This window comes from Scyliorhinus torazame, chromosome 15 (genome assembly GCF_047496885.1).
Source record: "Scyliorhinus torazame isolate Kashiwa2021f chromosome 15, sScyTor2.1, whole genome shotgun sequence".
NCBI classification, from domain to species: Eukaryota; Metazoa; Chordata; class Chondrichthyes; order Carcharhiniformes; family Scyliorhinidae; genus Scyliorhinus; species Scyliorhinus torazame.
In genome coordinates this window covers 103,182,479-103,208,180 of record NC_092721.1, presented here as the reverse complement: position 1 = coordinate 103,208,180, position 25,702 = coordinate 103,182,479, and the positions used below count along the sequence as shown (strand labels likewise).

At 44.1% G+C, this 25,702-nt stretch overlaps 1 protein-coding gene across 16 annotated transcripts in view; it reads right to left on the bottom strand.

Moving 5' to 3' along the window:
* sytl2a (synaptotagmin-like 2a) overlaps positions 1–25,702 on the bottom strand; it is a 218,047-nt gene that overhangs the window by 163,204 nt on the left and 29,141 nt on the right. Inside the window, exon 2 of one of the 16 annotated variants that reach the window (XM_072476501.1) lies at positions 23,433–23,520. The exons of the other annotated variants lie outside the window; for them this stretch is intronic. The gene's annotated coding sequence lies outside the window, so the exon portion shown is untranslated. The remainder of the gene's footprint in view (positions 1–23,432; positions 23,521–25,702) is intronic. 16 annotated transcript variants of the gene reach the window in all.

Below are 25,702 nucleotides of genomic sequence, written 5' to 3'. Positions count from 1 at the left end.
CTTCTGCTTAGCTGCTGTTGTCTATTACCCATTACACCACTCCACCCCTCCCCCTGCCCCATCCCCAATTTCATGAAATGTAGAAAAAGGCCCCATCTACCTACGTCTTATTTAGACTTGATGTGGAGATGCCGGCGTTGGACTGGGGTGAGCACAGTAAGAAGTCTTACAACACCAGGTTAAAGTCCAACAGGTTTGTTTCGATGTCACTAGCTTTCGGAGTTATTTATACTTAGCACTTGCTGTTTGCAAAGAGCTACAGACCATTGGCAACATGCTGGTCACATCAGCTTGTTTAGAAAGCAGCAAGATTAAAAGTCACAATTTTGGATTGGATGTGTTGTATCCATTAACATAGGAAGGAAGCAATTCAGCCCTTCGAGCCTGCTCGGCCATTCCATCGGATCATGGCTGATCTCTTCCTGGTCTCAGAGCCATCTCCCTGCTTGTTCCCCCTTATCCCTATAACCCGCTATTTTTTTTTATTTTTTATTTTATTTTATTTATTTTTTTTAAAATCAGAAATTTTTGCTGAAAATCTAGAAAGGCAAATTATTATCGAAGTGGAAAGCAGATTCATAATGCATCTGGGCAGAGGGATCTGGGTGTCTTTGTTCATGAATCGCAGAAAGTTGGCATGCAGGTGCAGCATGTAATAAAAAAGGCAAATGGAATTTTAGCGTTTGTTGCAAAAGGACTGGAGTGTTGTTGCAATTGTATAGGATGTTCGGGAGTGTTGTATCCAGTTTTTGTCTCCCTATTTGAAGAAGGATATGGTGGCATTTCAGAGGATGAGGAAGTTAGATGGGGTTACAGGGATAGGGTGGGAACTTTGGCCCGAGTAGGGCGCTCTTTCAAGACTCGATGGGCTATATGGCCTCCTTCTGCAATTTTGGAATTCTACAGTTCTAGCCCAATTTATTTCCATCTACGAGATGGCAGCGGCCTCCATTCTTGATGTAAAAGCTGATAGCATGGGGAGCACAGTGGCAGAGTGGTTAGCATTGCTGTCTCATGGCGCCAAGGACCCGGGTTCGATTCCGGCTCCAGGTTACTGTCCATGTGGCGTTTCCACAGTCTCCCCGTGTCTGTGTGGGTCTCACCCCCGCAACCCAAAGAGTTGCAGGTTAGGTGGATTGGCCATGCTATATTGCCCCTTAACTGAAAAATTGGCATTCTAAATTTATTAGAAAAGGTAAAAGCTCATAGCGACTGCTGCGTGCTTCTCCTGCGATCAGGACTATCGCAGGAATGGTGCGACTGTTTGCTGTGCGACCCTCCTGACACCCACCCCCTGCACTTTGAAAACTTTGAATTAGATCATGCTTGACTACTCCTTTTCCAACTTTTTGGCTCCATTCCCCTTGCCTAAAATTTTTTTTAAAGTCTTCAAATCTCCAATTGTCCCAGCGTCCACAGCAATATCAGTGGTGTGTTTGTGTGTGTGTGGGTGGGGGGGGGAAAGAGAAGAGATGGAAACAGATCCAAATTGCCCCTACCCTCAATTGCAATTTTAAGTAGCTTAGTACCTTAGCTCCAAATACAAAACTAGATTCAGTTCTGTCCATAATTCCCACACTCAAGAGGAATTGTTTTTCCATATCATTTTATCCACTAGAGGAAACTACCCCACAATTTTTTACATTTTAAACATCTCAATCAGATCACCCATTAATCTCCTGCACTCCAGGAGAAACTGTTACATGTGAGGTTTTAAGACACAAGCTTTTAAACTGCCTTTTCAAGGTAAAAATGGAGGATGTGACCTCCTGCCAATTCTGCCTGGTGGAGTAATCCTTTCAGCGGGTCAATGCAGACTCGATGGGCTGAATGGCCTCCTTCTGCACAATAGGGATTCTATGATTCTAGCAGGTAATTTTACTACAGGATTTCAACTTCCCCAACATAAATTGAGATAGTCATAGCGTTAGTGTAAAGAGTTGAATTTCTTGAAATGTATTCAGGAGAGTTATTTGTATCAATATGTACAAGACCCAACAAGAGATGGAGCAGTGCTGGATCTGGTTATGAGGAATGAAGTCAGACAAGTGTTCAATTTGGTAGTGGAGAAGCATTTTAGTGATAGGACCACAACACGTTACGTATGGACAAGGAAAAAGATATGACCTGCAAAAGGCTGTTTTGGATTGGGGCAAGGCAGATTTCACCAAAATAAGGCAGGGTTTGCCCAACTTTGACTGCATGTAGGGAAAGTCTATAGTGGAGCCGTGGAGGGCATTCAAAAAAGAAATGGGGTACAGGTCCAACATGTTCCCTATAGGGGGAAATGTCGTGAAGCCACAGGTCATTGCTGGTGTGTTAAATTAATATTTATCATTGGTCTTTACTCAGGAGGATGACAGGATTCAGGAAACAGAACCGTGAAGACCTTGAGTTTGAGATAGGAAGAGAGAAGGTTTGACCGGCTTAAAAATAGACAAATCCCCAGGCCCGGATGAATTGCATCCCAAGCTGCTGTGGGAGGTGATGTAGGAAATTGTAGGGGCTCTGAGACAAGTTTTTTAATTCCTCCTAGACTACATGGGAAGTGCCAGAGGACTGGAGAACAGCTAATGTTGTTCCACTTTTCAAGAAGGGTGGTAGAGATAAACCAGGGAATTACAGAGTGGTGAGTCTCACGTCAGTGTAGGGAAACTATTGGTGAAAATTAAGTTCCACTTGGAAAGGTATGGGTCGATTAGGGATAGTCAGCATGACTTTGTCAGGGGAAGATCTTGCCCAACAAATTTGATAGACATTTTTGATAAAGTGATAGAGAGTGTGGAGGAAGGAAGTGCAGTTGATGTAGTTTTTATAGATTTTAGCAAAGCCTTTGACAAGGTCCCACATAGGAGACTGTTTGGGGAAGCGGGAGAATGACTGAGAAGGCTGAAGCACATGGAATTCAAGGAAACCTGTCGAGATGCCTGAAACTTGGCACTGGTAGGTGGTTAGCAGTGAAGAAAAGGGTTGTAGGGTACAGGAAGATATAGTTGGGCTGCTCAGATGGGCAGAGCAGTGGAAGATGGCATTTAACCCTGATACGTACACGGTGATGCACTTTGAAAGAAGAAGCAGGACAAGAGAATATGTAATGAATGACAGGAATGCTGGGAAGTGTGTTTCCTGGGGTGTTTGTGTGTTGTAACCTGTTTTGATACATGTTGGTAATAAAATTCACTTTTTAAAAATGAATGGCAGGACAATAGGAAGCTCATAGAAACAGATGGATCTTGGGGTACTTGTTCACAGATCCCACAAGGCAGCAGAGCAGGTGAATAGAATAGTTAAGGTATTTGGGACACTTGCCTTTATCAGTTGTGGCATAGAATATAAAAGCAAGAAGGTTATGTTGGAGCTGTACAGAACGTTGCTTAAGCTACAGCTGGATTACTGTGAGCAGTTCTGGTCACCTCACTATAGAAGGAGGTGATTGCACTGGAGGAGGTACGGAGGTGATTCACCAGGATGTTGCCTGGGATGGAGCATCTGAGCTACAAGGAGAGACTGGACAGGCTTGGATGTTTTCTTTAGAGTAGAGAAGTCTCAGGGGGCATATGATTGAGGTGTATAAAATTAAGAGGGGCTTAGACAGGGTAAATAGGAAGCAGCCATTTCCCTTGGTTGAAGGATCAATCACAAGGGGCATAGTTTTAGGGCGAGGGGCAGGAGATTCCGAAGGGATTTGAGAAAAAAATAATTTCACTCAAGAGGGTGATGAGGAAGGAGAGTGCTAAGAATCTGGAATGCACTGCCTGGGAAGGTATGAGAACCTGGAAACCTCAACCTATAAAGCACTTGAAACATCATCACATTCAAGGATACGGGCCAAGCACTGGCAAATGGTATTAGCATGAGACTGGGGTTGTTATGGTCAGTGCAGACCCGAAAGGCCTTTTCTGCACTGTACAATTCTATGACTTGGAGGTTGGATGCACCATACGACACAATAAAATGACAAATGTGGCCAAAACAGATTCCATAGATTTCTCAACAACCCACCCAGATGTTCGGTTGACTCGTCAACCAATCTCACTGAAACTCCCTTCTGGAGGGTTATATCTTCACTGTTGAAGATCTCATCTTCAAATTCTCTCCAAAGGTCACTCCAACTCCAGCTTCAGAACACCCATGTCACAGGGTTTCAATCTCGCCTTCTGAGGTTCCCAAGTACACACAAACATCAACTTACTAGCAGAAGTTTGGCTACATTGATTAGAACTGTTCCAAAAAGGGTTACCTTTGCCCCATTGGCCAGCAGCGGAATGGCAGCAAAGAAGTGCATTGGTCAACTACCCCAGCTAACAGTAATTGGTGCGGTGACAAGGGAAACAAAACAGCCCCAAAATGTCTCAAAAGAAACAGAATGTCATTTGTGCAGAAAGAAGGGCCACTTTCAGGCCATATGTTAAAGCAAAAAGCCTGTATAGAATAAGGAAAAAGAGACAAGATCCACAAAACTAGATGACATTTGTGTTGTTATTGAGATGCCTAGAGATTTAGGAACCAAGCTACTGGAATGTTGATATCCTAGCAAAGGGGAACAAGACACGACTTAAATTGAACATCGCTATGTTGACCTGTGGCTGGAGTTAAAGTCCTCTTTAGCAATCATGAAAAAAACCTAAATGGGTCAGGAGATATGGAATTCAAGGCCATAGGAATGCAACCTTTCAAGAGAAAGAAAATCACAAACCTAGGTGATCCTGAACCAGAGCTGTTCACTCTTTTAAGCAGGAAATCCTGTATTGACTTGCACCTGATTTGCAGAATGGGAGAACTGGAAAGTCAATAAATATTTGCCTAAAAACTTTAAAAGGAGTGTACTCTCTATGCAGAAATGAAGCCAGCGTGTCAGTTTACATACAGAAAAGTGTTTTGCATCCATTCTTGCCAAAAAAAAGTGAAGCAACAATTCACTATGGTGAAACAAGGGGTTATTTCACCCGTAATAGGACCAGCAAGCTGATGCTCAGGGAAGATCTCAGTGCCAAAACCTCATCTATTCTATCAGAATTTGTGTAGGAATTACACTACTCAACAAAGCAGTGGAATGCAAAGTTCATACTGTGCAATCTATGGACAAGAGCTTAGCAAAAATTGGGAAAGGGTTCAACCTTGATGAAACTAGATACAAAGTGTTTTTTGGCAACTGCCCCTTGTAGCAGAGTCTACGTTGCTCACAACTTTTATTACACAGTTTGGAATGTTTTACTTCAAATTACCCCTCAGCATCAAAAATCTTCAAGAGGATGATGTCAAGTATCCTAGACAATGGAGTCATATGTCACATGAATGATGCGCTGATCCATGGATCCACTCAGGCAGAACATGAACACTGCAACAGGAGCAATGCTGCAAAGCCTTCATGGAGGACTTACACTAACAACCAGGGTGAATTCTCAGAGTCGACGGTCATGTTTCTTGGGCACATTGTGGATACATCCAGTGTCAGATTTGATCCACAGAAGACGAGCATTCAAGCAGTTTCCAGCTCCTCCGAATGTACTTAAGGTCCAGTGATTCATGGGTTTGCTAAACCAAGTGAGATGTTTCTGCCCAACTCAACTGTTGTCAATGAGCCAAAAAGTCAATATGGTGCTGGGAGAAGGCCGAGATGCTAACATGCATGTGCATTTTCTACAGGATTAATAGCTGCAGTCTTTTCAGATTTCAATGGATAGAAAGTGCTGACCAGTTTATTACACATCCCATTCACTTACAGAATGAACAGAGATGTGCAGAGATCAAGAAAGAAGCATCAGCTGTTAAATGGGTTTACGAATAGTTTGCAGATTATGTTCTTGGTCTCTATTTCAAGATGGAGACACAACACAGTGACCATCTTAAGGTGTTAGCAAAAAATGCCTCCAGAAGTACAATGATTCAGACGGAGGATGGTGTGATTTGATGCAAAGACAGACAACTAGGCAAGATAGATGAAAGTCAAACAGCTGCAGGGTCACACTTCTGAAGCATCGATTATACTTCACTGAATCTGATATTTGGCACACATGGAATCCCAGAGCTTATCTCAGGTAATAGACCATGTAATAATGGGGCTCCAAGTGATCTCCTGTGGTGAAGAAGCAGCAAAGTTATTTACAGGCAGGAATTATTTACAAACTACATATATTTACACATATTACCAGCCAATGACTCCACACTCCTCTCAGTCCAGGCTGAGTCTGTGAGTTTTAAAGGCCCCCAGGCAGCTGAAATTGCATGCGCTTTGTCCTCATTGACCTGGGCGTCACGTGCCTCAGGTTTTGCCGAGGCCTCAGTCAGGGAGGTCACGTGGTGCCCGATTCTCACCGCAACAGACTGAAAGCCAAATGGCATCTTATGGATTTACTCATACTACAAACCCTCAAACGAGTGCATACAGTGAAAGCATTGCTGAAGAAGCACAATGACATCCAACTTGCACTTCTTTTTTTTTTTTAAATATATTTTATTAAAGTTTTTCGATCAAACAAAAACTTCCCATTGTACAACTTTGTAATAATATATACATTGATCGTTTTTGAAATAAATAATACGCTAACTAACGGCAACTGCCAACAACAAAATAAGAAACAGCAGAAATAGTAACTAAAATAGTAACTTCGTAAAATCTAATATAAATAACTAATATATAAACACACACATAAAAACCCCTGAGGACTCAAATGAGTCCTCCCTCCCCCCCCCTCCCCCCTGGGTTGCTGCTGCTACCTTTCCTATTTTCCCTTATCGCTCTGCGAGATAGTCGAGGAACGATTGCCACCGCCTGGTGAACCCTTGAGCCGAACCTCTTAGTGCGTACTTTATTCGCTCCAATTTTATGAACCCTGCCATGTCGTTTATCCAGGCCTCCACGCCCGGGGGTTTAGCTTCTTTCCACACAAGTAGAATCCTTTGCCGGGCTACTAGGGACGCAAAGGCCAAAACATCGGCCTCTCTCGCCTCCTGCACTCCCGGCTCATCTGCAACCCCAAATATAGCCAACCCCCAGCCTGGTTCGACCCAGACCCCACCACCTTTGAAATCACTTTTGCCACACCCACCCAGAACCCATGCAATACCGGACATGACCAAAACATGTGGGTGTGGTTCGCCGGGCTTCCCGCGCATCTCCCGCACCTATCCTCCACTCCAAAAAATCTACTCAGCCTTGCTCCAGTCATATGCGCCCTGTGTAGAACCTTGAATTGTATCAGGCGGAGCCTGGCACACGAGGACGAAGAGTTTACCCTACTTAGGGCATCTGTCCACAGCCCCTCCTCAATCTCTTCCCCCAGCTCCTCCTCCCATTTTCCCTTCAGCTCCTCTACCATCGTCTCCCCCTCGTCTCTCATTTCCCTATATATATATATATATATATATATATCTGACACCCTGCCATTACCCACCCATGCCCCCGAAATCACTCTGTCCTGGATCTCTTGCGCCGGGAGCTGCGGAAATTCCCTCACCTGTTGCCTCACAAATGCCTTCACTTGCATGTAGCGAAATGCATTCCCAGGTGGCCAACTTGCACTTCTGAGCCACACCAATCACACACGCACACAAACACCATGCACACAATTCCAGCCAGATGTCACAAACTATGCAACATACCAGGCCTCCAATCAGGACAGCCAGTTTGTTCCAGAGACCGAGACCAAGTTCAGCTATGGACAAGTGGTTGAATAGATACCAAATCCAGGGTTCTACCTTATCCAGTCATCTACACAATCGAACAGAAATAGTTTGTGGCGTAGTGGTTAGCACTGCTGCCTACGGCACCGAGGACCCGGGTTCGATCCCGGCCCCCTGTCTGTGTGGAATCTGCATATTCTCCCAGTGTCTGCATGGGTTTCACCCCACAGCCCAAAGATGCGCAGGGTGGATTGGCCACACTAAATTGCCCCTTAATTGGAAAAAAATAATTGGGTCCTCAATTTTGTACAAAACAGACCAGAGACAACCAGGATGGTGAGTTAGAGTCATCTACAAATTCTCCTTCCGCCTAGCAGAGCCTAAGAGATCACACACAGTATTCGAATCACCAATTGCCTCCAAAGAATAAAAAAGGACCTGCGAGCACATTCAGGTACATTTCTGAAACCATCACAATAGTTGTCTGCAGAAAAAGTCAGACTTGGGGGTAATACGTGATAGCTAATATTTCAATATTTGTGCTCACCTTTGTAGACCTGGTGGTGTGATAGAGCCTGCAGGTTGTGGTGTCCAAATAAAGTGAACATTTTCCTTACCCCAGCAGACTCTAAATATTCTATATCGTCACAAGACCAAGAATAATACAGACCAGGTTAAAAACAGCTTTTTTAAAATGTTACAACTCTGTTCCAGATAGGACAGTAATGCCAAGGACATGTATAGATAAATAATCATCGTTCCGATCTAACGGAAAAGCTTCTAAATATGGTAGTGAGCGGGAATTGCCGGGTGCTTCCCAATGGCCAACCCGGCAATTCCCGCTGGCTTCACGTGGGAAGTGACTGTCCCGCTGGCTGATTCGTCTGGACCCCATCCGGCAGCACCACACTAACAAGGGGGAGCAGTTCTTAAACCGATCCTGCAGAGCAAACACCAGACAGAACATAGCCATGCCGACAGGCACACCCATTCCACAATTCGGAGATGCCGATCTGGCCAGGCTGTTGGATGTGGTGGAGCCCAGAAGGGATACCCTGTTCCTCAGAGAGTATCGGAGGGTCTGCCACAGGGCAGCCAATACCGCCCGAGAGGTAGTAGAAGCAGTTGGCAGTGCGGGTGTCACAAGGACGACTGCCACCCAGTGCTGCAAAACACTAAACAACCTCCACGCAGCTCTTGGGCGTTTGTTTGTTGGCTGCTGCCTCAGTGGTGTTGATGCCTCTGGTGTTGAGGCAAAGTGTCCAGACCTCATGATCTGATTGGAATGCGAGGCAGTAGTATCCCAACTGCGACATGCAGGTCTACCCACAGTAATACACTTGGAAGCTGTGAAGTGCTCACATTACTAATATTGCCAATTCTCCATTCACGATTGACTGCCACAGTCAGTGGGAGTTAAAGTGGCCTTCGCCATATTACCACAGACGGGGCTCTATCCTGCAGTGTTCGGCAGGGCGGACAGGCAGCAGCTGGAGTTGCCCCCATTATTGGTATACATTATCCAGGGGAGAGGGGGCTTGTTGGACCGTTGGGCAATGAGTCCCTCACCCCCAGCCCAGGGGTGACCCCCATCCGATGGCGGCCGACTCTCCCAAACCAGGCCCAATACCGCTCTTTCTCCCCCCCGGACAAGGCTCGTTACCCACCCCCCACCCCATTCTCTTCCTCCGGTGCCCTGATTGCCTGATTTTCAAGATGGCTACTCACCTCTGATCCCCACAGCAGCCATTGCGCTAGCTTCACATTTGTAAATAGGTGTGCTAAAGAGCATCTGCATGAATGCTCACTGGGGAGCCGGTTAGATCAGGGGAGGCCATTAGATAGGGGATCCTACCCTTTAATGGGATGGAAACTAGGTGCTTATTGGTTTCTCCCCACATTGTGGCAGGATCCAGATTTTGCCAACAGGAGCAGGTCAGTTGGATCAGAAACCGATCAGCACCTGGCACGGTTCCCGATTTTGGACTCTCCTGCATTCCAACCGGCCCACTCGGATTGCTGCCTGGTGCGACACGGCTGTGCCATGCCCCTGACTTTCGACTCACTCTGGTTCCTCCAACTTATCCTTCTTGAGCCTTTCTACATCACAGATTCTGATCCCAGGATTTAACTAGCTAGGTGTCACGGCAAACGTCAATGACTTGTTAATAAGGAAATCAATTGTTGCAGAGCCCAAATGCTGTTCTCAATTTTCATTCACCTTCTGATAGGGCTGATTGATAAACAAACTGAAGTAGGACCCAATCCAATTTTATCCTTCCCTACTCAATAATACCCAAGATCAGCTATAATGTTCTGAAGAGAAAACATTGACAGCAATTGAATCATCAAGTATTGCAGTGAAACAAGAAACATTTATGATCAAATTTTTCAAAATTGTGAAGGAAAATGGTAAGCAACTTTGCGTGCAATACCAAAATGTTATTCATAGTCTGAGATGCTCAAATGAAAAAATGCTTCAAAGCTTTTAATAAACTAAGTATAAACCAATGGCTATTTACGTCAAAGACTCAGTTATCTAAAATTTAACTTCAATAATTAAGTTAGTCTCGAGAAAAATAAGATAATTTAGCAGTCATAAGGTTGGACAGGATTTAATCAAATCAGGGTCCATTACTCCACTTCATGGCTCTTTAAAAATAAAATCCACATTTATTTGTACTCAAATGGGCCAAATTTTGAGATCGCAAAGACGACAGAACTATCAGCATTCACCCTCACAACTGTAAAGCTGACAGCACCTTGAGGTACGCATGTGCCATTAAATGCGGTCAGCGATTACTTGTTTCTCCACGGTAGAGAGGTTCTTGCTGTTATCTTTTGAAATCGCAGATTGATCCATATTTCCACTTTTGGTCTAGTCTCACCATAAAATGTCTTGGAATGAAAACTTGAGTCTTGTTGATCAAGGTGTAACTGAGATTTTAAAAAGTGTATTAAGTTCATAATTATTTAGGACATCACTAATTTCTCCACTCTGATCAATTATGTTTTAAAGTTTATAATAACTCATCTTCTACCCTAATCTCTTGGATATGACCCAAACCTTATTGTGCAGTTTGGAAAAAAAAATATTTACTTCCTCAGTATCAGTCTGAGAATTCTTTTTAAATTTCATTGAAGGTACATGGGCTTCACTGGCCAGGCCAGCACTTACGGCCCATTCCCAATGGCCCTCGAAGTGGTGAGTTGCCTTCATGAAGGACCGACAATATATTTCCAAGCCAGCATGGCATGGAGGAGAACTTCCAGGTGGCAAAGTTTCCATGTACCTGTTTCCCTTGTCCTTCTAGATGATAGAGGTTGTGGGTTTAGAAGGTGCTGCCTATGGAGCCTTGGTGAGTTTCTGCAGTGCATCTTGTAGATGGTGCACATGGTTGCTACTGTGCGTCAGTGGTAGAGGGACCGTTTGTGCATGTGGTGCAAATCAAGTGGGTTGCTTTGTCCTGGATGGTGTTAAGCTCCTTGAGGCTTCACTCATCCAGGCAAGGGGAGTATTCCATCACACTCCTGCATTTTGTAGATAATGGACAGGCTTTGGGGAGTTAGGAGAAGAGTTACTTGCCACAATATTTGGAGCCTCTGACCTGCTCTTGTAATCACAGTATTTATAGTTGAGTTTCTGGTCAATGGTAACCACCCAGGGTGTTGATAGTGGGAGATTCAGTGCTGGTAATGCTATTGAATGTGAAGGTTTGATGGTTAGATTCTAAGAGATTGACACTGGTATGGAAGTACTGTTAATTGCCACTCATCAGCCCTAGCCTGAATGTTGTCCTGGTCTGGCTGCATTTCAATGATACTGAACTTTGTGCAATCAGAAGTGAACAGCCCATTTCTGACCTTATAATGGAACGAAGGTCATTTATGAAGCAGCTGAAGATGGTTGGGCCTAGGACTACCCAGAGGAGCTCCTGCAGGGATGTCCTGGAACGGAGATGATTGATCTACAGTGAGATTGGAATCTAGGTTCCCAGAACATTACGCTGGGTATCTGGATTATTAACCTACAACAAACCACTCACCATCGCCTCCCTAATGTGCTTGACTGTTTAGCCTACTGAATGGCACTGTTGCTGGATTCTGCCATAAAAGCAACGTTGAAAAGGCAAAATCCATGCCACAGCAGCTTTCTTCCACGTCAGTGCGAACTCTCTTGGTTCACCTCCAACCATAAATTCCAAATCATTGTCTTCATAAAATGTGTTGGACAGGAGTCCTACTATTTCAGATTTATCCTGGAGCACATGGGCAATCCTTGACTAAATATTTCCTCCAATCTCTATCCTTACCCATATCTTTATACTCTGGGTGGGATTCTCCAATAATGTCCCCACTCCAGCTTGAAAACACATGCAAATCACACTTTCCTGAAGAAAGTCCAGTGTGATTCTTCTACCTGGAGGGGGCTAGCAGGGCCCCGGAGTAGTCCTCGCATCTACGGCTGCCGATACGGGGCCCTGCACTTCCGGTCGGAGGTCCGCGCATGCGCGTGGAGGGACCTGCGTCGGCCGCCCCGTGCGACATGGCGGACGCACACCGCGGACCGGCACCAAACAGTGGTGGCCTGATCGATAGCCTGGCCGTCCCCGGGGGAAGGATCCCCCACCAGGGCGGCCGCGGGCCGAGTTCTCGGACACGTGGAACCATGACACAACCATGCAGTCAGGAACTCGGCCAGTTACAGCTGGAGAATGCCGCGGGGGCCTCGGTCAATGGGCCCCTACCCACGGTGTGTAGACCGCACGGCGTGATTCGCAGAAATTCTCCGGTCGCAGCGTCGCGCCGGATTTCGGCGTCGATCGCAATTTTGGCGCGATGGCTGGGAGAATCCCGCCCCCATCTTTATTCAAAGTACAAAAAGCTCATGAGTTCTTTGCTTCCAGGATGGGGGTCATTCGTGCATCTGTTTCCGCCCTTCCTCTCCCTCACTCCACCATATTCTCCCCTTAGTTTTCCTCCCATTTCTATCCTGCTTATCGTACTTCTCGCTTCACTCCTCATTACTTAGCTTCCCCTCCTTGCCTGCATGCCAAGGCTTCCTTTTCTCAGGTATTGAAAGGAGGTGGGATAAACCAGTTGTATTCAAAAAGGGTCATCCTACATCCATCTGTGCTGTAAAACCACCAATCCATTTCTAAACATACTGCCCTCTGCAACGTCTTTGGGGGTCCATCGAACTCTTACATTCCCTTTTTGAATCCCTCCAGCCTAGAATATACCTAATCACAGTTTTGGGACAAAGTCACGAGTTCATGCCTTCCTCAACTCCTCTGCTTAATTGGATACATTTGATTACACATTCCTCCTCAACAACACAGCTCCAAGTTAAGGTTCTAATCATACCCTACCCAAATCTCACCAATTCATCATCAGTAATGTAGTTTCTGCCCAAGCCTTGGTCTCAATGACATTAGCATCCACATGGGTGCGGATGTCAACTTTACTTTTCCAAACTCTCCTGACTCAATGCTATTAAGTCACGCAAGGGTTACAGATTCTGGGGCGGCACGCAACGCAGTGGTTAGCACTGGGACTGCGGCGCTGAGGACCGGGTTCTAATCCTGACCCTGGGTCACTGTCCGTGCGGAGTTTGCACATTCTCCCCGTGTCTGCGTGGGTTTCACCCCCACAACCCAAAGATGTGCTGGTTAGGTTGATTAAAAAAAATTTGCAGTACCCAAATATTTTTTCAAAGGGTTACAGATTCTTAAAACAATTCTGAATTCCTGCCATAAACTTTGCTCCTTTGCCAATAGCTCTATTCGCTCTCCCCAGCAGCTCACTCATGTAAAACCTCCTTCAAGAAAACAAACATTTGTATATCACCTGCAGTGTAGAAAGACATTCAAAGGCAGTTCAGAGACATAATCAAAAATAGATGCTGATCTAAAAGGATATCTTAAAAGAGGTGAAAGAAGTGGACTTTAAAAGAAGAGTGAAAGGTTGGCAAACCTACATAACTGAAAACAATGTCATCAGATGTTTAACTGGAACAGTCATAATCAGAGCCTTGGCCACAAGATCATGGCAGAGAATAGATAATCTATGACAAAGGTTCCCCTCCTGACCTCACAAAGTACGCCATTCAAAAATCAAGGAATGGAATACTCGTCATTCACCTGGATGGAAGAAGCAAAAGCAACACTCAATCCAATGCCATGCAGAATTGAACAATTCACTGAACTGATGCTCCTGCCACTGATGCTACAAGAAAGTCCTGCATTACAAGCACACAAGGGAGATGCAATGTTAAAGACCTGTTGGACACACTTCAACAACTCAAGTCCATTCAACAGTCTCTCTTTCCCTGCAATAATGGACAAAGGCTGCATTCCCAGAGAACACTCTCACCTCAATTTCCCTCCAGGTCAGACATCATTTATTCACCACTGCTTGATAATCGTAGAATTTCACACCCAATACCACCACAGAAGCACCATTTCACCTCATTTTCAGGGTCAGGCAATAAATATAGCCTTTCACTAACATCCAAAAAATAGAAAACAGTATCATGAATGTGGTACTGCATAGAATGGAGAAGGTGCATCTGTTCACCACTTTATAAGACCACAAGAGTGGCACTTAGACCTTGTGCATAAAAGTAGAGTGTAATTTTGAAACTTTATTGGAACAACTAGATGTATACACACAAAAAACATTAGATAGGCTGTTAGCCCCGGCTGCTCATATATAACACAAGAGTGGCTGGTGCTTGCTCATATATAACACAAGAGTGGCTGGTATGACATGAACCAAAGGATTGGAACCAACCAATAGCCCATTCTTCATGCTGGGTTAAAAAAAAAAAGTCAAGAGTGAGGACATGGGAATTCCTCCCAATTTTCTGAAGGCTAATGGAATTCCACCCAATTTTCTGAATGGTACCTATTCCTACCTCCAAAATATGCTCTCCCTCCACTGTATAAAAAATAGACTTTACCTCTCCTTGACACAAAATGTAAAAACTATTGAATATTACACAATAAGTATGGAGGCAGTTCAAAAAAAGTACCAGACAAAGCTGCTAAAGTTGATCAAATACATGCATTGGCATACAATGCACACTCCCAATATCCTTGTGATTACTAAATATACATAAAACCACAGAATTATTTTACTGAAATTTAAATTTTAAAAAAGGTCTGACCATTGGCAGTATGTTTTATCCATGGAAAGCTAGCACCTCATCATCGCGGATTTAATAAATTACCAACTCCACAAACATCTTGCAACTTTGATGGCAATCAAAAAGATTGACAACCTCAGCTATTTAACATTTCCCCTATTTAAAGTTTTGAGCAAAATCAAAACATAGGACAAAACAAGCAGCATTTTGAAAGAAAGAATGTATGCAAATAAATGGTCTTCCTGTTTGATAATATCCTTATTGTCTCGTGTGTCACACTTAAAAGGCATGTTAAAAACAGAGATGGGATATTTCCTGAGCATGCTAGGATGACCTTTCAGACTCATGCAAGGTGCAAAAGGACCTCTGTACCATTATCAAAACCAGACCGAGATTTGTTTTATACGCTAAAGCTGTGTGAATTAAATGAGATCACAGCCAATGTGGTAGTACCAGTTTTGAATGCATTCTAGGAAAGCATGACTACTAGTAGCCAACAAGTAAAACAATTGCCCTCTCAAAGAACGTTAAAATGGGGCAGCATAGTGGCACAGTGCTCAGCACTGTTGCCTCTCAGCACCAGTTACCCTGGTTCAATGGCTGTGCGGAGTTTGCACGTTCTCCCCGCGTCTGCGTGGATTTCCTCTGGGTGCTCCGGTTTCCTTCCACAGTCCAAAGATGTGCAGGTTAGGTGGATTGGCCATGATCAGTGCGGGGTTATGGGTTAGGGTGGGATAATGGGCCTAGTAGAGTGCTCTTTCAGAGGTATGGTGTAGAATCGATGGGCTGAATAGCCTCCTTCTGCACTGCAGGGGTTTTCCAAAAAAAGAAAACTTGCATACTATCCCACCAGCACACTTCTGGAATCTCTCGTCAAGTGGCCAACCTTCATGCAGGAATACAGGATTTTCTGGCATTCATGCTGGCAGGATCTTACGGTGCTGCCGATGGCACATCCCCGCCGCAGGTTACACAGTGGGATGGGGAGAGTTTCATGGGAAACCCGTTGACAGCGGCGGGACCAGAATATCCACACCCAGCCACTGGCAAGCTGCCTTCTGCCACTGCAGAACACACTGTTGAGGGGAAGGAAAATCCCGCCCATTATATTTTGTTTATTGTGATGGGCAACACCACTAACCCAATCTTCAACTGACACAGACACATTGTGGGAGTTTGGATAGTTCTAAAAAGGAGGAATCTGACGGATTGCTCGGTTTCCCAGAACATTTTCTCCTCACCAATCCACAGATCATCAGTAAATACAAAGGAGAACAGAAGCTGTTATATTGCTCCAAAGATGCAAATACATCAATCAGTCAGGGGCAGCATGGCAGCATAGTGGTTAGCACAATTGCTTCACAGCTCCAGGGTCCCAGGTTTGATTCCCGGTTTGGGTCACCGTCTGTGCGGGGTCTGCACGTTCTCCCAGTGTGTGCGTGGGTTTCCTCCAGGTGCTCCGGTTTCCTCCCACAGTCCAAAGATGTGCAGGTTAGGTGGAATGGCCATGCTAAATTGCCCTGTTGGGTAGGGTTGCTGGGTTATGGGGATAGGGTGGAGGTGTGGGCTTGGGTAGGGTGCTCTTTCCAAGAGCCGGTGCAGACTCGATGGGACAAATGGCCCCCTTCTGCACTGTAAATTCTATGATTCTAAGAATCAGTTTACATCCCTGACAGAAATAAGGTACAATGTTGTACTCAAATCCAGTAAATGTGCACTCTTGCTATCTCTCTCCTTGAAGGAAAGTTTAAACTATGTAGTCCAAATCCCAACGTGTGAACCTCCCTTTACAATTAATGGTTGTAACATTAACAGTCAGGAACCTAGACAAAGGGATGCACATCCTTTGCCAAAATGCAGAGTGGAGGAGGTGCACATCATGTGACATGAACCTCGTAACTGGTGAAACCAGCAACACTGCCTTGTGCTACTAAGAAGCCTCAATCTGCTATTTTCCCATCCACCCAGCACAGAAAAAGGGGCTCGGCCCAGGCAACACACAATAGACAGTTTTCTGATGGAACCACCGTACCATTGCCAAGAAGACCAATTCATCTCATTGTGGGAAGTCAACTCTACTGGAATAGTGAATTATCCAGTACCAGTTTTAATTGTGGAACCTCCGTGATCTGGATTTTGATTCTGGGCTTTGGACACACAAGCAAAACAATAATTCCTTGCTCCACGGCAGCACGGTAGCATTGTGGATAGCACAATTGTTTCACAGCTCCAGGGTCCCAGGTTCGATTCCGGCTTGGGTCACTGTCTGTGCGGAGTCTGCACATCCTCCCAGTGTGTGCGTGGGTTTCCTCCGGGTGCTCCGGTTTCCTCCCACAGTCCAAAGATGTGCAGGTTAGGTGGATTGGCCATGATAAATTGCCCTTAGTGTCCAAAATTGCCCTTAGCGTTGGGTGGGGTTACTGGGTTATCGGGATAGGGTGGAGTTGTTGGACCTTGGGTAGGGTGCTCTTTCCAAGAGCCGGTACAGACTCGATGGGCTGAATGGCCTCCTTCTGCACTGTAAATTCTATGACATGATCTTTGCTCGACAAATCTTTCCCTCTGCACCTCTCTTTTATTGTACAAGTGCCCAGGGGGCTATGTAGCAACCTCCCCTCCCACATTTTTGAGTGTATGTAAATAAACAAAACCTTTGAGTTAATCTTTCTCCAGTTTGCTGTGGGGTTATGAATTTTTTTAAAACTGGATCACACTAAAATTGTGGGTTTGGGAAACACGGCACCACTCAGAAATAGAAAAGAAAATCCAAATGCCTTTCTGTTTATGGACGGTGGCAAGAGGAGGAATCAGGTTTAAATTAACACCAACAACCATCGCAACCCACCCCCCACCCCATCTGCAACAGATCATTTTTGCTTCATCATCTTTTTCAACTGGTATGTTTGGAGTGTCCTTGTATAAGAATTAATTATTTATTTCTCACCTGACCTGCACAGCAGATCAGCTTACAAAAACCATTACCATCTTTCACCAGAGCGCATCTCAAAGCATTGCATGTTCAGAAATCGATTGGAAATAAAGACCGGTTTAGTTCAGTTGGCTGGACAGCTGCAATGCTGAACAAGGCCAACAGCATGGTTTTAATTCCCGTACCGGCTGGTGTTATTCATGAAGGCTCCGCCTTCTCAACCTTGTCCCTCGTCGAAGGTTCCGTTGAACCACGGGTCAAATCACCACCAGTCAGCTCTCTCCCTCAAAGGAGAAGCAGCCTATGGTCCTCTGGGACTACGGCGACTTTACTTTTAAACTATATGTAGATCAGGAAGAGAAGGACAATAGATTGAAAAATTGAGGAGTTTGCGCAGAAGTGGGAAGGAGATATGTTGACTACAATGGGATAGTGCAATTGCAAAGACACATACAGATAATGGAGGTTATTTAGCTCATCTCGGTTATCCTTTTATAGAAATCATTGGTCTCATCACAGCATGCAACTGCTTCGAGCGATTCAGTTTTGCTTTCCTAATCTTATCTTGTATAAGCACTTCCTGTCTACAGACCTTAATTAACATTTTACCACTATGTACCATTGCCTTCTTTCCTACAGTCATGATTTTAAATACAAATAGGTGGTTTTTTAAAAAAAAATAAACTTAGCGTACTCAATTCTTTTTTTCCCCCCAAATTACGGGGCAATTTAGCGTGGCCAATCCACCTAGCCTGCGCTTCTATTGGGTTGTGGGGGTGAGACCCATACAAACACGGGGAGAATGTGCAAACTCCACATGGAGAGTGACCCAGGGCCAGGGTCGAACCCGAGACCTCAGCGCCATGAGGCAGCAGTGATAACCACTGCGCCGCCTTACACAGAGTAACCTTTTCTACACTATCAAGTATTTGTATGCCTTCAAGAGAACACCATTTGTTAATCTGCTTGCAAAACTTCCAATGTTTTCTCCCCCTGCATTAATTCAATTTTTTTTGATACTTCAAAATGATGTTCCACTTGAAAGTAATATTAAAATATGTTTCACAGCTACCATGACAACACAAGAATTTGCAGCTTGTCATCAACAAAGAGATAGCCATTTACGAGACACGGCTCCAAGAATGTATTTAACAGCGCATCTTAAAAAGGGTGTGTCGGCAAAATGCTTGAACATAAATATGCCAAACAACTCAAATATTTGATTTTTGTACTAGAATGATGGAGTAATTGGAAGGAAGCTACAATTATCTCGTTCATTGCTAATTCATCATTATGTCTGCTGAGCAGAAATTACAGAGAATATTTCAATTTATCCTTTGATACACAAAGTTGTGATATGCAACAATATTCAATTGCTGCCACCCCACTGACCCAATTCCTTTTAAAATTAGGTTTACACAGCTGGAAGATGTGTTCGCAGACATCTTTAAACTGTCCCTACTCCGCTCCGAGGTCCCCACCTGCTTCAAAAAGACCACCATCATACCAGTGCCGAAGAAGAACCAGGCAATGTGCCTCAATGACTACCACCTGGTGGCCCTGACTTCAGTCATAATGAAGTGCTTCGAGAGGTTGGTCATGAAGCTCATCGCCTCCATACTCCCAGACTGCCTCGATCCATTGCAATTCGCATACCGCCGCATTCCACAGCAGACCACCGCAACCGGGCCACCTCCCTAGCCCTACATTCATCCCTAGAGCATCTCGACAACAAGGACTCCTACATCAGACTCCTATTTGTTGACTACAGTTCTGCCTTCAACACCATAATCACAGCCAAGCTCATATCAAAGCTCTAAAACCTGGAACTTGGCTCCTCACTCTGCAACTGGATCCTCGACTTTCTGACCCACAGACCATAATCAGTAAGAATAAACAACACCTCCTCCACAATAGTCATAAATACCAGGGCCCCGCAAGGCTATGTACTTAGCCCCAGACTACTCCCTGTACACACACAACTGAGTGGCAAAATTTGGTTCCAACTCCATCTACAAGTTTGCTGACGATATGACCATAGTGGGCCGGATCTCGAATAACGATGAGTCAGAATACAGGAGGGAGATAGAGAACCTAGTGGAATAGTGCAGTGACAACAATCTATCCCTCAATGCCAGCTAAACTAAAGAGATGGTCATTGACTTCAGGAAGCAAAGTACTGCACATACCCCTGTCAACATCAACGGGGCAGAGGTGGAGATCATAGACTTTATTTATCATAGAATTTACAGTGCAGAAGGAGGCCATTCAGCCCATCGAGTCTGCACCTGCTCTTAGAAAGAGCACCCTACCCAAGGTCAACACCGCCACCCTATCCCCATAACCCAGTAACCCCACCCAACACGAAGGGCAATTTTGGACACTAAGGGCAATTTATCATGGCCAATCCACCTAACCCGCACATCTTTGGACTGTGGGAGGAAACCGGAGCACCCGGAGGAAACCCACGCACACACGGGGAGGATGTGCAGACTCCGCACAGACAGTGACCCAAGCCAGAATCGAACCTGGGACCCTGGAGCTGTGAAGCAATTGTGCTATCCACAAGGCTACCGTGCTGCCCACATGGTTAGCAGTTTCAAATTCCTAGGGATACACATCTCCAAAAATCTGTCCTGGTCCACCCACCTCAACACTACCACCAAGAAAGCACAACAGCACCTATACTTCCTCAGGAAACTATGGAAATTCGGCATGTCCACATCAACTCTTACCAACTTTTACAGATGCACCATAGAAAGCATCCTATCTGGCTGCATCGCAGCCTGGTATGGCAACTGCTCGGCCCAAGACCACAAGAAACTTCAGAGTCATGAACACAGCTCAATCCATCACACAAACCTGCCTCCCATCCATGGACTCCATCTACACCTCCCACTGCCTGGGGATAGCGGACAGCATAATCATAGACCCCTCCCACCCGGCTTACTCATTCTTCTAACTTCTTCCATCGGGCAGGAGATACAAAAGTCTGAGAACATGCATGAACAAACTCAAAAACAGCTTCTTCCCCGCTGTTACCAGACTCCTAAACGACGCTCTTATGGGCTGACTCGATTAACACTACACCCCTATATGCTTCACCCGATGCCAGTGTTTACGTAGTTACATGGTGTATCTTGTGTTGCCCTATTATGTATTTTATTTTCATGTACTTAATGATCTGTTGAGCTGCTTGCAGAAAAATACTTTTCACTGTACGGTAGGGCAGCATGGTAGCACAAGTGAGTAGCACTGTGGCTTCACAGCGCCAGGGTCCCAGGTTCGATTCCCTGCTGGGTCACTGTCGGTGCGGAGTCTGCACATTCTCCCAGTGTCTGCGTGGGTTTCCTCCCACAGTCCAAAGTGCAGGTTAGGTGGATTGGCCATGATAAATTGCCTTTAGTGACCAAAAAGGTTAAGAGGGGTTATTGGGTTATGGGGATAGGGTGGAAGTGAGGGCTTAAGTGGGTCAGTGCAGACTCAATGGGCCGAATGGCCTCCTTCTGCATTGTATGTTCTATGCTCTTGTACCTCGGTACATTATACAATAAACAAAATCCATTACACCTGTCAGCAAGTACAAACATCCCAGGATTTTGGATAGAAGATAATCTAGCAAGTTCAGTCTAATCCAAAAAAGACAATCACATCTGGTACCGTATACTTCACCCGTTGTCTATATTTATGTATTTTCATTGTGTATCCTCATGTATTTATCATATGTTTTTTGTTTTTCGGTATGGAGCGATCTGCCTGGACTGTACGCAAAACAATACTTTTCACTGTACCTCGGTACACGTGACAATAAATCTAAATCTACCGGCTGAGGTTATTCATGAAAGCCCACCTTCTCAACCTTGCCCCTCGCCGGAGGCGTGATGATTCTCAAGTTAAATCACCACCAGTCAGCTCTCCCCCTCAAAAAAGGGAATGCAGCCTATGGTCATCCGGGACTATGGTGACTTTACCTTACCATGTGTATTCCGTGAACAATTGTTGTGTTTGAGGTAATTGAGTCAGTTGAAAAATGGCACATCTCCACTTTTGTTGCAGAATGTCATCACCAAATTGTGTCGTGATCCTAATGTAGTTGGTTTCAGATCTCATTCAAGGCACACCATCACAAAATCAAAAGTAGTTGAGCTCCAGACAACAAATTGTTTTGTATTTACATATTCTAGTTTGACAAGACCTTAATTTCAGTACTGATGTGTTTCTTGCTGAAGAAAATGTTCGAGCATGCTTTGCAATACATGTAAAACAATGAATTGAAATGTTTGGCACAGGGTGGGCAGAAATATCACTTATGCAAGTTTGAAAAATAACAGAAATAATTAAATCTAACATCTTTTTGACAGACAGTGGTATGATTTAATCAATAAAATATTCCTTAAATGATTCACATTTAAAATTGTTAATACCTTCCATAGGATTCTACAGAATTTGCAACTTGCAAACCTTTGCACAGGTTCCAAACCTGGATGGCTTGTTTCTACTGGAAACAATGTCAAGAGCTTGAATAAAGTAAAGTTTTAAGAATGGGATACAGTAAAGAAGTTTGGCTAAAATAGAGTTTGAAGAATGGATAAAAAGAGGCATGGATAAGAGTGCAACTGGCTGAAGGGTTATTGATACGCGACTTCGCTTAGAAGGTAAATAGATACTCAAGTGAAGTGGGGAACAAAAGTATAGAATTTTAGGTATTCAAAGTGGAGACATGAGGATACAGTTCACAAGTATGCACCTAAAAACCTGGTTTCTAAAGCAAGTTACTTAGATAGGAGTAGATCAATGGGGAAATATGGTACATTGGTAGCTGTGTAAATCTGTACTGACAGGAGAGGTGGAAAGGAGAAAGAAGCAGCTGGAAAAGCAGATGTAATCACTGCCACATGCAGCTGGAAAGCAGAAATCAGGCTAAAAGCTGCTCATTTGAAAACCTCAAACTACATTGAAGCAAAGACAGCTTCCGAATTGTAAAGATAACTCGTGGGTGTTAACTACTTGCTGGATTTAGGTCATACTATATGGGATGATTGCTTTGGGACAAGGGATATTTCTGAGTTTAGGAGCATAGATAGATGGGAATGGGGTTAATCCCAGAATATAGTGAGTGCAGCCATTATTCTAGTTAAGTGGACCTTTGTTTTGTATCGTGACCTTTCTTGTTGTGCATTTTACTGTTAATAAATTTTATTTTATTTTAGAAATTACAACAAGACTGAACCTTTGTTTGCAAATCCATCCTCACATTTTACCAAAATGGGGGGAAAAAAAACTAAGAACTGGCATTCTAGGTTACCCTTGCGTTTATCATCAGCAGAGATTCTTACACTAGGTTTTGGCAATCTTAGTTAAGGCTCAATTAGTTTTGCATAACTTGAAACATAGTTGCAAATTTAATTTTCATGCTCGCATATATGACTGAGTCAGTGTACGATGAAGGCATTAGTCATCCGATCAACAATACAATTGTTTGGAAATCCAAACAGAAACCTGCAGTTTCAGTGCATAACAATTCAAAGCACGCAATTTCACAATCTACAGATATTTTAAAACCCCAATTTAACACCCAAGCTACAGCTTTTGATCTATTTCATTCTTTTTACCGAGGTTTCTTAATTTTCAATCTCTGACTTGAATATACTCAACAACTAAGCATCTACTGCTTTCTAGGATAAAGAATTTAAAGACTTACAATCTCTTGAATGAAGAAATTTCTCTCACCTCAGTTCTAAATAGCTGACCCCTTTCTCGAAGACTGTTATCTCTAGTCCTGGACACCCAAACAGGGGAAGCATCCACCATCAAGTTCCTGAAGAATGTTGCATGTTTCAGTGAGATAAAATTCTAAACTCTAGAGAGACTACAAGCCTAAACTGCTGAATCCCTCATGGGGCAATCCCCCCAGCCCAGGAATCAGTTTAGCAAACCAGCATTGCAATCCCTCCAAGGCAAGTGTGTCCTTCCTTAGTAAAGAGAGCAAAATTGCACACAGCATAATTCCATTATTGCAACCAAAAGAGAAAACGCTGGAAATTCTCAGCAGGTCTGGCAGCATCTGTAAGGAGAGAAGAGAGGTAACGTTTCGAGACCAGATGACCCTTTGTCAAAGCTCAGGGATTTTGCAACTGCTAAGTGACAAGTAACATTCATGCCACACAGTGGTTGACATATAACATTTACTCCTTTCACCACTAGCACAGTGGCAGGAGATTGTCATCGACTTCAGGAAAAGTAGTGGAGGACATGCCTATGTCTACATCAATTGGGAACGAAGTAGAAAGGGTCGGGGGCTTCAGGTTTTTAGGTGTCCAGATTACCAACAACCTGCCCTGGTCCTCCCATGCCGACACTATAGTTAAGAAAGCCCACCAACGACTCTACTTTCTCAGAAGACTAAGGAAATTTGGCATGTTAGTTAGAACTCTCACCAGCTTTTACAGATGCACCATAGAAAGCATTCTTTCTTGTTGTATTACAGCTTGGTATGGTTCCTGCTCTGCCCAAGACCGCAGGAAACTGCAAAAGATTGTGAATGTAACCCAGTCTATCACGCAAACCAGCCTCCCATCCATTGACTCTGTCGATAATTCCTGCTGCCTCGGAAAGGCAACCAGCATAATTAAGGACCCCACACACCCCTATCATACTCTCTTCCACCTTCTTCCGTCAGGAAAAAGATACAAAAGTTTGAGGTCACGTATCAACCAACTCAAGAACACCTTCTTCCCTGCTGCCATCAGACTTTTGAATGGACCTACCTCGTATTAAGTTGATCTATTCTCTACACCCTAGCCAATACTGTAACATTATATTCTGTAGTCTCTCCTTCCTTCCCTATGAACGGTATGCGTTGTCTGCATAGCATGCAAGAAACAATACTTTTCACTGTATACTAACACATGTGACAATAATAAATCAAATCAAATCAAGCTTACTCTGTTATCTAAAGAGGCACTGTAGCAACTTGCCAAGTCTCCTTCAACAGCACCTTCTAAACCTACAACCTCCACAAGAGCAAGGGCAGCAGGCAGATAGGAATGCCACCAGACACAAATTCTGCTGCAAGCCACATACCACCTAGACAAATCATAGTCATTCCTTTGTTGTCAGTAGCTCAAAAAAACCTAGGAACTCCCAACCTAACAGTACTGTGGGTGACCCCAAACTAGATGGACTGCAGCAGTTCAAGGAGGCAGCTCACCACTACTTTCTCAAGGGTAATTAGTGTTTACCAGAAATACACATCCCAAGAACAAATAAAAAAGTTCAAGATTTGTACGACACGGTGGCGCAGCAATTAACACTGCTGCCTACGGTGCAGAGGACCCGGGTTCAATCCCAGCCCTGAGTCACTGTCTGTGTGGGGTTTGCACATTCTCCCCATGTCTGCGTGGGTTTCATCCCCACAACCCAAAGATGTGCAGGTTGGGTGGATTGGCCACGCTAAATTGCCCTTAATTGGAAAAAATAATTGGGTACTCTAAAACAAATTTTTTTTTATTTTTTATAAAAGATTTTTTTTTGGTGGCCTTGGCCAGGGCAAGGAAATCTGGAGAACTCCCAGTGGCAAGCAACTAGTTGGAAAGGCAGAAAGGACCCTAGTTTAAAAGGGAACCAACAATAATGTAACCCAATATCGCACAGTATTCCAGAATGAATGAGGCATGTCATTACAGATTCAACATTTGAAACAGATAAGAATTATTAAATTCATGGTTAAAATAGCTTACTCTGATGCATTAAGTTAAAAATGAAACTGTTTCACTTTCATTAAAAAGAAATATACAAATGGTGTCAGTTTCACAGCGAACAATCTTACTTTACGCAAAAACGATGTGGGTGGTTTGGAAAAGTACTTGTAGAAAGGGGCAGTTCTTTCCAAAAGTTATTTCTAATGTAGGTCCTCTTGCTTCCTGGATGAACAGTGACTGTTAGATTGTGCGCATTTCGATTGTAAACATACAAGTTCCATGTATAAATGTGCCTTTAAA